The sequence below is a fragment of the Ictidomys tridecemlineatus genome, chromosome 1 (genome assembly GCF_052094955.1).
Source record: "Ictidomys tridecemlineatus isolate mIctTri1 chromosome 1, mIctTri1.hap1, whole genome shotgun sequence".
In the NCBI taxonomy this organism is placed as follows: Eukaryota; Metazoa; Chordata; class Mammalia; order Rodentia; family Sciuridae; genus Ictidomys; species Ictidomys tridecemlineatus.
The window spans coordinates 173932049-173932725 of record NC_135477.1 but is presented as its reverse complement, the minus strand read 5'-3'; positions in this window follow the sequence as shown (position 1 = coordinate 173932725).

The window sequence follows — 677 nt, the reverse complement described above, 5'->3', positions numbered from 1 at the left end:
TAAGGGGTCAGAATAGAACAGCAGTTTGATGTGAGGAAATCTTGGCAGCAGCCCTAGTTCCAATATGGAGAGAGTCAAAACCCCAGAAAGAACTGCCAATGGTGTGTCCTAGAAATTGAACCCTGGGCCACTTGGCCAGGCCAAGTCCCCTGTGCACTGGTGCTGCCTACTTCCAGAGGCCCCGAACATCAGATAATGAGCATAGTGGTAGCAATCACAAAAGACTGAAAATTGAATGACTTGTGTTGATATTTTAGGTACTTATGAGATCCCCAGATTTCTGTGTAACTCTAGAAAAGGAAAAATAATATGACAGAATTGAGTTTAAAGGAAATGATTTAAAAAAAAATTATTTCCTTGTGAAATTCCTTACATACTTGAGTTTATGAGTTGTTATCTACACTATGTGTGTCTGTAATACTGTCCTCACCATGGTCTGACATAAATTAATGGGAAACTAGAATGTTTTACAGGGCTTGTTGGGACACTAAAATGGAGTCCATCTTTTCATTGTAAAGACGGTGGAGAATCTCCTTGGTTAGAAAATTCAAAATGTTGGCTCATTGACATTCAAACGCCCAGGGAGATGTTATAATAATGAAGAAGAAATAGAAATTTAAATAGCACAATTTGAAGAGAGGACAAGAGCAGCATTTTGGTAAATCTAGATCTTGTGT